Source organism: Mobula birostris, chromosome 5 (assembly GCF_030028105.1).
Source record: "Mobula birostris isolate sMobBir1 chromosome 5, sMobBir1.hap1, whole genome shotgun sequence".
Taxonomy (NCBI): Eukaryota; Metazoa; Chordata; class Chondrichthyes; order Myliobatiformes; family Myliobatidae; genus Mobula; species Mobula birostris.
The window spans coordinates 173,684,400-173,698,688 of record NC_092374.1 but is presented as its reverse complement, the minus strand read 5'-3'; positions in this window follow the sequence as shown (position 1 = coordinate 173,698,688).

Below are 14,289 nucleotides of genomic sequence, written 5' to 3'. Positions count from 1 at the left end.
ATCTGTTTTCGCCAGGATATGGGGATCCGTGTTGATGATCTCTATTGTCTAGGGGTGAGGGATCGGGGTTTTTGATCGGAATCGGGTTGATGATCTGTTTTGTCCAGGGGAGGGGTATCGGAATTGATGATCTGTTTTGTGTAGGAGCGGGTGATCGGGGTTGATGATCTGTTTTGTGTAGGGGAGGGTGATCGGGGTTGATGATCTGTTTTGTGTATGGGAGGGGGATCGGGGTTGATAATCTGTTTTGTTTAGGGGAGGGGGATCAGTGTTGATGATCTGTTTTGTGTAGGGGAGGGTGATCGGGGTTGATGAACTGTTTTGTCCAAGGGAAGTGGATCAGTGATGATGATCTGTTTCGTGCAGGGGAGGGGGAACGGGGTTGATGATCTGCTTTGTCCAGGGGAGGTGGATCAGGGTTGATGATCTGTTTTGTGTAGGGGAGGGTGATCGGGGGTGATGATCTGTTTTGTGTAGGGGAGTGGTATTGGGGTTGGTGATCTGTCTTGTGTAGGGAAGGGGATCGGTGTTGATGAACTTTTTTGTGTAGGTGAGGGGGATCGGGGTTAAATGATCTGTTTTGTGTAGTGGAGGGTGATCGGGGTTGATGATCTGTTTTCCGTAGGGCAGGGGTATCGGGATGGATGATCTGTTTTGTCCAGGGGAGCGTGATATGTGTTGATGATCTGTTTTGTGTAGGGGAGGTGGATCGGGGTTGAAGATCTGTTTTGTATAGGGGAGGGGGATTAGGGTTGATGATCTGTTTTGTGCAGGGGAGGGGGACTGGTGTTGATGATCTCTTTTGTGCTGGGGAGGGGGATCGGGGTTGATGATCTGTTTTGTGTAGGCGAGGGGGATCGGGGTTGATGATCAGTTTTGTCCAGGGGAGTGTGATCTGGGTTGATGATCTGTTTTGTGTACGGGAGGGGGATCGGTGTTGATGATCTGTTTTTTGCAGGGGAGGGGGATCGGTGTTGACGATCTGTTTTGTCCAGGGGAGGGCGATCGGGGTTGATGATCTGTTTTCTGTAGGGGAGAGGTATCGGTGTTGATGATCTGTTTTGTGTAGGGGAGTGTGTTCGGGGCTCATGATCTGTTTTGTCCAGGGGCGTGTGATCGGGTGTGATGATCTGTTTTGTGTAGGGGAGGGGTATCGGTGTTGATCATCTATTTTGTGTAGGGGAGGGGATCGGGGTTGATGATCTGTTTTGTGTAGGGGAGGGTGATCGTGGTTGATGATCTTTTTTGTCGAGGAGAGGGTGATCGGGTGTAATGATCTGTTTTGTGTAGGGAAGGGGGATCGGGGTTGATGACCTGTTTTGTTTAGGGGAGGGGGATCGGGTGTGATGATCAGTTTTGTGTAGGGGACGGTTATCGGGGATAATGATCAGTTTTGTGTAGGGGAGGGTGATCGGGGTTGATGATGTGTTTTGTGTAGGGGAGGGGGTTCGGTGTTGATGATGTTCTTTGTGTAGCGGAGGGGAATCGGGGTTGATGATCTGTTTTGTGTAGGGGAAAGGATCGGGATAGGTGATATGTTTTGTCCAGGGGAGGGTGATGGGGGTTGATGATCTGTTTTGTGTCGTGGGGTATCGGGGTTGATGATCTGTTTTGTCCAGGGGAGGGTGATCAGGGTTGATGATCTGTCTTGTGTAGGGGAGGGGGATCGGGGTTGATGATCTGTTTTGTCCAGGGGAGGGTGATCGGGGTTGATGATCTGTTTTGTGTAGGGGAGGGGGATCGGGGTTGATGATCTGTTTTGTCCAGGGGAGGATGATCGGGGTTGATGATGGGTTTTGTCCAGGGGAGGTTCATCGGAGTTGATGATCTGTTTTGTGCAGGGAAGGATGATCGGGGTTGATGATCTGTTTTTGTCCAGGGGAGGGGGATAGGGGTTGATGATCTGTTTTGTGTAAGGGAGGGCGACGGGGGCTGATGATCTGTTTTGTGTAGGGGAGGGGGATCGAGTTTGATGATCTGTTTTGTGTATGGGAGGGTGATCGGGGATGGTGATCTGTTTTGTCCAGGGGAGGGGGATCAGTGTTGATGATCTGTTTTGTCCAGGGGAGGGGGATCGGGTTGATGATCTGTTTTGTCTAGCGGAGGTTGATCGGGGTTGATGATCTGTTTTGTATAGTGGATTGGTATCGGGGTTGATGATCTGTTTTGTCCAGGGGAGATAGGTAGGGGTTGATGATCTGTTTTGTATAGGGGATTGGGATCGGGGTGGATGATCTGTTTTGTCCAGGGGAGGGGGTTCGGGGTTGATGATCTTTTTTGTGTCGGGGAGGAGGATCGGGGTTGATGATCTGTTTTGTATAGGGGAGGGGGATCGGTGTTGATGATCTGTTCTGTGTAGTGGAGGGGAATCGGGGTTGATGATCAGTTTTGTGGAGGGGAGGGGGGTCGGAGTTGATGATGTGTTTTGTCCAGGGGAGTGTGATCTGTGGTGATGATCTGTTTTGTGTAGGGGTGGGGGATCGGGGTTAATGATCTGTTTTGTGTAGGGGAGAGGGATCGGTGTTGATGATCTGTTTTGTGTAGGGGTGGGGGATCGGGGTTAATGATCTGTTTTGTGTAGGGGAGTGGGATCGGTGTTGACGATCTGTTTTGTCTAGGGGAGGAGGATCGGGGTTGATGATCTGTTTTGTGTAGGGGAAGGGGATCGGGATTGATGATCAGGTTTGTCCAGGGGAGGGTGATCGGGGGGTGATGATCTCTTTTGTCCAGGGGAGTGTGATCGGAGTTGATGATCTGTTTTGTGTAGGGGAGGGGGATCGTGGTTGATGATCTGTGTTGTGTAGTGGAGGGGAATCGGTGTTGACGATCTGTTTTGTCTAGGGGAGGGTGATCGGTGTTGATCTGTTTTGTGTAGAGGAGGGAGATCGGGATTGATGATCTGTTTTGTCCAGGGGAGGGGGATCGGTGTTGATGATCTGTTTTGTGTAGGGGAGGGGGATCGGGGTTGATGATCTGTTTTGTCCAGGGGAGGGTGATCGGAGTTGATGATCTGTTTTGTGTAGGGGAGGGAGATCGGGGTTGATGATCTGTTTTGTGTAGTGGTGGGCGATCTGGGTTGATGTTCTCTTTTCTGTAGGGGAGGGGTTTCGCGGTTGATGATCTGTTTTGTGTAGTGGAGGGGAATCGGGGTTGATGATCTGTTTTGTCCAGGGGAGTGTGATCGGAGTTGATGATCTGTTTTGTGTAGGGGAGGGGGATCGTGGTTGATGATCTGTGTTGTGTAGTGGAGGGGAATCGGCGTTGACGATCTGTTTTGTCTAGGGGAGGGTGATCGGTGTTGATCTGTTTTGTGTAGAGGTGGGAGATCGGGATTGATGATCTGTTTTGTCCAGGGGAGGGGGATCGGGGTTGGTGATCTGTTTTGTGTAGGGGAGGGCGATCAGGGTTGATGTTCTCTTTTCTGTAGGGGAGGGGTTTCGCGGTTGATGATCTGTTTTGTGTAGTGGAGGGGAATCGGGGTTGATGATCTGTTTTGTCCAGGGACGTGTGATCGGGTGTGATGATCTGTTTTGTGTAGGGGAGGGGGATCGGGGTTAATGATCTGTTTTGTCCAGAGGAGGGTGATCGGAGTTGATGATCTGTTTTGTGTAGGGGAGGGAGATCGGGGTTGATAATCTGTTTTGTGTAGGGGAGGGCAATCGGGGTTGATGATCTGTTTTCTGTAGGGGAGGGGCATCGGTGTTGATGATCTGTTTTGTGTAGGGGAAGGTGTACGGGGCTGATGATCTGTTTTGTCCAGGGACGTGTGATCGGGTGTGATGATCTGTTTTGTGTAGGGGAGGGGGATCACTGATGATCATCTGTTTTGTGTAGGGGTGGGAATCGGGTTTGATGATTTGTTTTGTGTAGGGGAAGGTGGTCGGGGTTGATGATCTTTTTTGTCCAGGGGAGGGTGATCGGGTTTGATGATCTGTTTTGTGTAGGGGAGGGGTGATCGGGATTGATGACCTGTTTTGTTTAGGGGAGGGGGATCGGGTGTGATGATCAATTTTGTGTAGGGGAGGGGTATCGGGGTTGATGATCTGTTTTGTGTAGGGGAGGGGGATCGGGGCTGATGATCTGTTTTGTGTAGGGGAGGGTGATCGGGGTTGATAATCTGTTTAGTGTAGGGGAGGGGGATCGGGGTTGATGATCTGTTTTGCTAAGGGCAGGGGAATCGGGGTTGATGATCTGCTTTGTGCAGGGGAGGGGGACCGGGTTTGATGATGTGTATTGTCCTCGGGAGGGTGATCGGTGTTGATGATCTATTATGTCCAGGGGAGGTGGATCGGGGTTGATGATCTGTTTTGTATAGAGGGGGATCGGGTTGATGATCTGTATTGTCTAGGGGAGGGTGATCGGGTTTGATGATCTGTTTTGTCCACGGGAGGGGGATCGGTGTTGATTATCTCTTTTGTGTAGGGGAGGGAGATCGAGTTGATGATCTGTTTTGTGTAGGCGAGGCTAATCGTGGTTGATGATCTTTTTTGTCTTCGGGAGGGTGATCGGGGTTGATGATCTGTTTTGTGTAGGAGAGGGGGATTGGGGTTGATGACCTGTTTTGTGTAGGGGAGGGGGATCGGGTTGATGAACTGTTTTACCCAGGGGAGGGGGAACGGGGTTGATGATCTGCTTTGTCCAGGGGAGGTCGATCGGGGTTGATGATCTGTTTTGTGTAGGGGAAGGTGATCGGGGGTGATGATCTGTTTTGTGTAGGGGAGTGGTATCGGGGTTGGTGATCTGTTTTCTGTAGGGGAGGTGGATCGGGGTTGATGATCTGTTTTGTCCAGGGGAGGGGTATCGGGGTTGATGATCTGTTTTGTCCACGGGAGGGTGATCGGGTTTGATAATCTGTTTTGTGTAGGGGAGGGGGATCGTCGTTGACGATCTATTTTGTCGAGGGGAGGTGGATCGGGATTGATGATCTGTTTTGTATAGGGGAGGGGCATTAGGGTTAATGATCTGTTTTCTCCAGGGTAGGGGGATTGGTGTTGATGATCTCTTTTGTGTAGGGGAGGGGGATCGTGGTTGATGATCTGTGTTGTGTAGTGGAGGGGGATCGGGGCTGATGATCTGTTTTGTGTAGGGGAGGGTGATCGGGGTTGATAATCTGTTTAGTGTAGGGGAGGGGGATCGGGGTTGATGATCTGTTTTGCTAAGGGCAGGGGAATCGGGGTTGATGATCTGCTTTGTGCAGGGGAGGGGGACCGGGTTTGATGATGTGTTTTGTCCTCGGGAGGGTGATCGGTGTTGATGATCTATTATGTCCAGGGGAGGTGGATCGGGGTTGATGATCTGTTTTGTATAGAGGGGGATCGGGTTGATGAGCTGTATTGTCTAGGGGAGGGTGATCGGGTTTGATGATCTGTTTTGTCCACGGGAGGGGGATCGGTGTTGATTATCTCTTTTGTGTAGGGGAGGGAGATCGAGTTGATGATCTGTTTTGTGTAGGGGAGGCTAATCGTGGTTGATGATCTTTTTTGTCTTCGGGAGGGTGATCGGGGTTGATGATCTGTTTTGTGTAGGAGAGGGGGATTGGGGTTGATGACCTGTTTTGTGTAGGGGAGGGAGATCGGGTTGATGAACTGTTTTGTCCAGGGGAGGTGGATCAGTGATGATGATCTGTTTTGTCCAGGGGAGGGGGAACGGGGTTGATGATCTGCTTTGTCCAGGGGAGGTCGATCGGGGTTGATGATCTGTTTTGTGTAGGGGAAGGTGATCGGGGGTGATGATCTGTTTTCTGTAGGGGAGTGGTATTGGGGTTGGTGATCTGTTTTGTGTAGGGAAGGGGGATTGGTGTTGATAATCTTTTTTGTGCAGGTGAGGGGGATCGGGGTTAAATGATCTTTTTTGTGTAGTGGAGGGTGATCGGGGGTGATGATCTGTTTTGTGTAGGGGAGGGGGATTGGGGTTGATGACCTGTTTTGTGTAGGGGAGGGGGATCGGGTTGATGAACTGTTTTGTCCAGGGGAGGTGGATCAGTGATGATGATCTGTTTTGTCCAGGGGAGGGGGAACGGGGTTGATGATCTGCTTTGTCCAGGGGAGGTCGATCGGGGTTGATGATCTGTTTTGTGTAGGGGAAGGTGATCGGTGGTGATGATCTGTTTTCTGTAGGGGAGTGGTATTGGGGTTGGTGATCTGTTTTGTGTAGGGAAGGGGGATTGGTGTTGATGATCTTTTTTGTGCAGGTGAGGGGGAGTGGGGTTAAATGATCTGTTTTGTGTAGTGGAGGGGAATCGGGGTTGGTGATCAGTTTTGTGTAGGGGAGGGTGGTCAGGGTTGATGATGTGTTTTGTCCAGGGGAGTGTGATCTGTGGTGATGATCTGTTTTGTCTAGGGGAGGTTGATCGGGTTGATGATCTGTTTTGTATAGGGGATTGGTATCGGGGTTGATGATCTGTTTTGTCCAGGGGAGGTAGATAGGGATTGATGATCTGTTTTGTATTGGGGATTGGGATCGGGGTTGATGATCTGTTTTGTCCAGGGGAGGGGGTTCGGGGTTGATGATCTTTTTTGTGTCGCGGAGGGGGATCGGGGTTGATCTATTTTGTGTAGGGGACGGGGATCGGGGTTCATGATCTTTTTTGTGTAGTGGAGTGTAATCAGTGTTGATAATCTGTTTTGTCTAGGGGAGGGGGATCGGTGTTGATGACTGTTTTCTATAGGGGAGGGGAATCGGGGTTGATCTGTTTTGTGTACTGGAGAGGAATCGGGGTTGATAATCTGTATTGTATGGGGAAGGGGGATCGGGGTTGATGATCTGTTTTGTCCAGGGGAGCGTGATCGGGGTTGATGATCTGTTTTGTCCAGGGGAGGTGGATCGTTGTTGATGATCTGTTTTGTGTAGGGGAGGGGATCGGGGTTGATGATCTTTTTTGTCCAGGGGAGGGTGATCGTGGACGATGATCTGTTTTGTGTAGCGGAGGGGAATCGGGGTTGATGACCTGTTTTGTGTGGAGGAATGTGATCGGGATTGATGATCTGTTTTGTGTAGAGGTGGGGGATCGGGATTGATGATCTGTTTTGTGTAGGGGAGGGTGGTCGGGGTTGATGATCTGTTTTGTCCAGGGGAGGGGAATCGGGGTTGATGATCTTTTTTGTGCAGGGGAGGGGGATCGGGGTTGATGATCTGTTTTGTCCACGGGACGGTGATCGGGGTTGATGATCTGTTTTGTGTAGGGGAGGGGGATTCGGGTTGATAATCTTTTTGGTCCAAAAGAAGTGGATCGTGGTTGATGATCTATTTTGTATAGGGTAGGGGGATTGGGGTTGATGATCTGTTTTGTCCAGGGGAGGGGGATCGGTGTTGATTATCTGTTTTATGTAGGGGAGGGGGATCTGTGTTTATGATCGGTTTTGTGTAGTGGAGGGGAATCGGGGTTGATGATCAGTTTTGTCTAGGGAAGGGGGGGGAGGGGTTGATGATGTGTTTTGTCCAGGGGAGTGTGATCTGTGGTGATGATCTATTTTGTGTAGGGGTGGGCGATCGGGGTTAATGATCTGTTTTGTGTAGGGGAGGGTTATCGGGGATAATGTTCTGTTTTGTGTAGGGGAGGGTGATTGGGGTTGATGATGTGTTTTAGCGGAGGGGGATCGGGGTTGATGATTTGTTTTGTGTAGGGGAGAGGATCGGGATAGATGATATGTTTTGTCCAGGGGAGGGTGATGGGGGTTGATGATCTGTTTTGTGTCGTGGGGTATCGGGGTTGATGATCTGCTTCGTCCAGGGGAGGGTGATCGGGGTTGATGATCTGTTCTGTGTTGGGGAGGCTGATCGGGGTTGATGATTTGTTTTGTGTAGGGGAGGATGATCGGGGTTGATGATCTGTTTTGTCCAGGGGAGGGGGATCGGAGTTGATGATCTGTTTTGTGTAAGGGAGGGCGATCGGAGTTGATGATCTGTTTTGTGTAGGGGAGGGGGATCGAGTTTGATGATCTGTTTTGTGTACGGGAGGGAGATCGGGGATGGTGATCTGTTTTGTCCAGGGGAGGGGGATCAGTGTTGATGATCTGTTTTGTACAGGGGAGGGGGATCGGGGTTAATGATCTGTTTTGTCTAGGGGAGGTTGATCGGGTTGATGATCTGTTTTGTATAGGGGATTGGTATCGGGGTTGATGATCTGTTTTGTCCAGGGGAGGTAGATAGGGGTTGATGATCTGTTTTGTATAGGGGATTGGGATCGGTGTTGATGATCTGTTTTGTCCAGGGGAGGGGGATCGGGGTTAATGATCTGTTTTGTGTAGGGGAAGTGAATCGGGATTGATGACCTGTTTTGTCCAGGGGAGGGTGATCGGGGGTGATGATCTGTTTTGTGTAGGGGAGGGGGATCGGTGTTGATGATCTGTTTTGTCCAGGGGAGGGTGATCGGAGTTGATGATCTGTTTTGTGTAGGAGCGGGAGATCGGGGTTAGATGACCTGTTTTGTGTAGGGGAGGGGGATCGGGGTTGATGATCTGTTTTGTGCAGGGGGGGGAGATCGGGGCTGATGATCTGTTTTGTGTAAGGGAAGTGGATCAGTGATGATGATCTATTTTGTCCAGGGGAGGGGGTTCGGGGTTGATGATCTCTTTTGTGTCGGGGAGGGGGATCGGGGTTGATCTGTTTTGTGTAGGGGAGGGCGATCGGGGTTGATCTGTTTTGTGTAAGGGAGTGGAATCGGTGTTGATGATCTGTTTTGTCTAGGGGAGTGGGATCGGTGTTGATGATCTGTTTTCTATAGGACAGGGGAATTGGTGTTGCTGATCTGTTTTGTCTAGGGGAGGGGGATCGGTGTTGATGATCTGTTTTCTGTAGGGGAGGGGAATCGGGGTTGATGATCTGTTTTGTGTAGGGCAGGGTGATCGGGGTTGATGATCTTTTTTGTCTTGGGGAGGGTGATCGGGGTTGATGATCTGTTTTGTGTAGGGGAGGGGGATTGGGGTTGATGACCTGTTTTGTGTAGGGGAGGGGGATCGGGTTGATGAACTGTTTTGTGTAGGGGAGGGGGATTGGGGTTGATGACCTGTTTTGTGTAGGGGAGGGGGATCGGGTTGATGAACTGTTTTACCCAGGGGAGGGGGAACGGGGTTGATGATCTGCTTTGTCCAGGGGAGGTCGATCGGTGTTGATGATCTGTTTTGTGTAGGGGAAGGTGATCGGGGGTGATGATCTGTTTTGTGTAGGGGAGTGGTATCGGGGTTGGTGATCTGTTTTCTGTAGGAGAGGTGGATCGGGGTTGATGATCTGTTTTGTCCAGGGGAGGGGTATCGGGGTTGATGATTTGTTTTGTCCACGGGAGGGTGATCGGGTTTGATAATCTGTTTTGTGTAGGGGAGGGGGATCGTGGTTGACGATCTATTTTGTCGAGGGGAGGTGGATCGGGATTGATGATCTGTTTTGTATAGGGGAGGGGCATTAGGGTTAATGATCTGTTTTCTCCAGGGTAGGGGGATTGGTGTTGATGATCTCTTTTGTGTAGGGGAGGGGGATCGTGGTTGATGATCTGTGTTGTGTAGTGGAGGGGAATCGGGGTTGATGATCTGTTTTGTGTAGGGGAGGGGGATCAGTGTTGATGATCTGTTTTGTGTAGGGGAGGGAGATCGGGGTTGATGATCTGTTTTGTGTAGGGGAGGGCGATCGGGGTTGATGATCTGTTTTCGGTAGGGGAGGGGTTTCGGGGTTGATGATCTGTTTTGTGTAGTGGAGGGGAATCGGGGTTGATGATCTGTTTTGTGTAGGGGAGGGGGATCGGTGTTCATGATCTGTTTTTTGCAGGGGAGGGGGATCGGTGTTGACGATACGTTTTGTCTAGGGGAGGGTGATCGGTGTTGATCTGTTTTGTGTAGAGGAGGGAGATCGGGTTTGATGATCTGTTTTGTCCAGGGGAGGGGGATCGGGGTTGATGATCTGTTTTGTATAGGGGATTGCGATCGGGGTTGATGATCTGTTTTGTCCAGGGGAGGGGGTTCGGGGTTGATGGTCTCTTTTGTGTCGGGGAGGGGGATCGCTGTTGATCTGTTTTGTGTAGGGGAGGGCGATCGGGGTTGATCTGTTTTGTGTAAGGGAGTGGAATCGGTGTTGCTGATCTGTTTTGCCCAGGGGAGGTGGATCAGTGATGATGATCTGTTTTGTCCAGGGGAGGGGGAACGGGGTTGATGATCTGCTTTGTCCAGGGGAGGTCGATCGGGGTTGATGATCTGTTTTGTGTAGGGGAAGGTGATCGGTGGTGATGATCTGTTTTCTGTAGGGGAGTGGTATTGGGGTTGGTGATCTGTTTTGTGTAGGGAAGGGGGATTGGTGTTGATGATCTTTTTTGTGCAGGTGAGGGGGAGTGGGGTTAAATGATCTGTTTTGTGTAGTGGAGGGGAATCGGGGTTGGTGATCAGTTTTGTGTAGGGGAGGGTGGTCAGGGTTGATGATGTGTTTTGTCCAGGGGAGTGTGATCTGTGGTGATGATCTGTTTTGTCTAGGGGAGGTTGATCGGGTTGATGATCTGTTTTGTATAGGGGATTGGTATCGGGGTTGATGATCTGTTTTGTCCAGGGGAGGTAGATAGGGATTGATGATCTGTTTTGTATTGGGGATTGGGATCGGGTTTGATGATCTGTTTAGTCCAGGGGAGGGGGTTCGGGGTTGATGATCTTTTTTGTGTCGCGGAGGGGGATCGGGGTTGATCTATTTTGTGTAGGGGACGGGGATCGGGGTTCATGATCTTTTTTGTGTAGTGGAGTGTAATCAGTGTTGATAATCTGTTTTGTCTAGGGGAGGGGGATCGGTGTTGATGACTGTTTTCTATAGGGGAGGGGAATCGGGGTTGATCTGTTTTGTGTACTGGAGAGGAATCGGGGTTGATAATCTGTATTGTATGGGGAAGGGGGATCGGGGTTGATGATCTGTTTTGTCCAGGGGAGCGTGATCGGGGTTGATGATCTGTTTTGTCCAGGGGAGGTGGATCGTTGTTGATGATCTGTTTTGTGTAGGGGAGGGGATCGGGGTTAATGATCTGTTTTGTCCAGGGGAGGGTGATCGGAGTTGATGATCTGTTTTGTGCTGGGGAGGGTGGTCGGGGTTGATGATCTTTTTTGTCCAGGGGAGGGTGATCGTGGACGATGATCTGTTTTGTGTAGCGGAGGGGAATCCGGGTTGATGACCTGTTTTGTGTGGAGGAGTGTGATCGGGATTGATGATCTGTTTTGTGTAGAGGTGGGGGATCGGGATTGATGATCTGTTTTGTGTAGGGGAGGGTGATCGCGGTTGATGATCTGTTTTGTGTAGGGGAGGGTGGTCGGGGTTGATGATCTGTTTTGTCCAGGGGAGGGGAATCGGGGTTGATGATCTTTTTTGTGCAGGGGAGGGGGATCGGGGTTGATGATCTGTTTTGTCCACGGGACGGTGATCGGGGTTGATGATCTGTTTTGTGTAGGGGAGGGGGATTCGGGTTGATAATCTTTTTGGTCCAAAAGAGGTGGATCGTGGTTGATGATCTATTTTGTATAGGGTAGGGGGATTGGGGTTGATGATCTGTTTTGTCCAGGGGAGGGGGATCGGTGTTGATTATCTGTTTTATGTAGGGGAGGGGGATCTGTGTTTATGATCGGTTTTGTGTAGTGGAGGGGAATCGGGGTTGATGATCAGTTTTGTCTAGGGAAGGGGGGGGAGGGGTTGATGATGTGTTTTGTCCAGGGCAGTGTGATCTGTGGTGATGATCTATTTTGTGTAGGGGTGGGCGATCGGGGTTAATGATCTGTTTTGTGTAGGGGAGGGTTATCGGGGATAATGTTCTGTTTTGTGTAGGGGAGGGTGATTGGGGTTGATGATGTGTTTTAGCGGAGGGGGATCGGGGTTGATGATTTGTTTTGTGTAGGGGAGAGGATCGGGATAGATGATATGTTTTGTCCAGGGGAGGGTGATGGGGGTTGATGATCTGTTTTGTGTCGTGGGGTATCGGGGTTGATGATCTGCTTCGTCCAGGGGAGGGTGATCGGGGTTGATGATCTGTTCTGTGTTGGGGAGGGTGATCGGGGTTGATGATCTGTTTTGTGTAGGGGAGGTGGATCGGGGTTGATGACCTTTTTTGTGTAGGGGAGTGTGATCTGGGTTGATGATTTGTTTTGTGTAGGGGAGGGGGATCGGGGTTGATGATCTGTTTTGTCCAGGGGAGGATGATCGGGGTTGATGATCTGTTTTGTCCAGGGGGGGGTCATCGGAGTTGATGATCTGTTTTGTGCAGGGAAGGATGATCGGGGTTGATGATCTGTTTTGTCCAGGGGAGGGGGATCGGAGTTGATGATCTGTTTTGTGTAAGGGAGGGCGATCGGAGTTGATGATCTGTTTAGTGTAGGGGAGGGGGATCGAGTTTGATGATCTGTTTTGTGTACGGGAGGGAGATCGGGGATGGTGATCTGTTTTGTCCAGGGGAGGGGGATCAGTGTTGATGATCTGTTTTGTACAGGGGAGGGGGATCGGGGTTAATGATCTGTTTTGTCTAGGGGAGGTTGATCGGGTTGATGATCTGTTTTGTATAGGGGATTGGTATCGGGGTTGATGATCTGTTTTGTCCAGGGGAGGTAGATAGGGGTTGATGATCTGTTTTGTATAGGGGATTGGGATCGGTGTTGATGATCTGTTTTGTCCAGGGGAGGGGGATCGGGGTTAATGATCTGTTTTGTGTAGGGGAAGTGGATCGGGATTGATGACCTGTTTTGTCCAGGGGAGGGTGATCGGGGGTGATGATCTGTTTTGTGTAGGGGAGGGGGATCGGTGTTGATGATCTGTTTTGTCCAGGGGAGGGTGATCGGAGTTGATGATCTGTTTTGTGTAGGAGCGGGAGATCGGGGTTAGATGACCTGTTTTGTGTAGGGGAGGGGGATCGGGGTTGATGATCTGTTTTGTGCAGGGGGGGGAGATCGGGGCTGATGATCTGTTTTGTGTAAGGGAAGTGGATCAGTGATGATGATCTATTTTGTCCAGGGGAGGGGGTTCGGGGTTGATGATCTCTTTTGTGTCGGGGAGGGGGATCGGGGTTGATCTGTTTTGTGTAGGAGAGGGCGATCGGGGTTGATCTGTTTTGTGTAAGGGAGTGGAATCGGTGTTGATGATCTGTTTTCTATAGGAGAGGGGAATTGGTGTTGCTGATCTGTTTTGTCTAGGGGAGGGGGATCGGTGTTGATGATCTGTTTTCTGTAGGGGAGGGGAATCGGGGTTGATGATCTGTTTTGTGTAGGGCAGGGTGATCGGGGTTGATGATCTTTTTTGTCTTGGGGAGGGTGATCGGGGTTGATGATCTGTTTTGTGTAGGGGAGGGGGATTGGGGTTGATGACCTGTTTTGTGTAGGGGAGGGGGATCGGGTTGATGAACTGTTTTACCCAGGGGAGGGGGAACGGGGTTGATGATCTGCTTTGTCCAGGGGAGGTCGATCGGGGTTGATAATCTGTTTTGTGTAGGGGAGGGGGATCGTGGTTGACGATCTATTTTGTCGAGAGGAGGTGGATCGGGATTGATGATCTGTTTTGTATAGGGGAGGGGCATTAGGGTTAATGATCTGTTTTCTCCAGGGTAGGGGGATTGGTGTTGATGATCTCTTTTGTGTAGGGGAGGGGGATCGTGGTTGATGATCTGTGTTGTGTAGTGGAGGGGAATCGGGGTTGATGATCTGTTTTGTGTAGGGGAGGGGTATCAGTGTTGATGATCTGTTTTGTGTAGGGGAGGGAGATCGGGGTTGATGATCTGTTTTGTGTGGGGGAGGGCGATCGGGGTTGATGATCTGTTTTCGGTAGGGGAGGGGTTTCGGGGTTGATGATCTGTTTTGTGTAGTGGAGGGGAATCGGGGTTGATGATCTGTTTTGTGTAGGGGAGGGGGATCGGTGTTCATGATCTGTTTTTTGCAGGGGAGGGGGATCGGTGTTGACGATACGTTTTGTCTAGGGGAGGGTGATCGGTGTTGATCTGTTTTGTGTAGAGGAGGGAGATCGGGTTTGATGATCTGTTTTGTCCAGGGGAGGGGGATCGGGGTTGATGATCTGTTTTGTATAGGGGATTGCGATCGGGGTTGATGATCTGTTTTGTCCAGGGGAGGGGGTTCGGGGTTGATGATCTCTTTTGTGTCGGGGAGGGGGATCGCTGTTGATCTGTTTTGTGTAGGGGAGGGCGATCGGGGTTGATCTGTTTTGTGTAAGGGAGTGGAATCGGTGTTGATGATCTGTTTTGTCTAGGGGAGTGGGATCGGTGTTGATGATCTGTTTTCTATAGGAGAGGGGAATCGGTGTTGCTGATCTGTTTTGGCTAGGGGAGGGGGATCGGTGTTGATG